Genomic DNA, 288 nt, shown 5'->3' on the forward strand with positions numbered 1-288 from the left:
TAACAATAAACCAGGAGCCTTGTATTAAATGTTTAAACTTTTTGGCCCAACAGATAAAACTTTTTTGATATTTATAGAAAAAAAAACTAAAAAAACTGAAAACTGACCATGCTGTAAACAACTCAAAAAAAGTCAAATTATTTTCAAAATTTTATCGTATATAGAAGATGCTTATATAAACATTCAGTGAAATTTTCAAGTATCTACAATCATTCGTTTTTTAATTATAATAAAATAAGAAAATCGTCACATGAGAAATCAAGTGAATATCAAATGTTGTAAAAATAT

This window comes from Acyrthosiphon pisum, chromosome A1 (genome assembly GCF_005508785.2).
Source record: "Acyrthosiphon pisum isolate AL4f chromosome A1, pea_aphid_22Mar2018_4r6ur, whole genome shotgun sequence".
NCBI classification, from domain to species: domain Eukaryota; kingdom Metazoa; phylum Arthropoda; class Insecta; order Hemiptera; family Aphididae; genus Acyrthosiphon; species Acyrthosiphon pisum.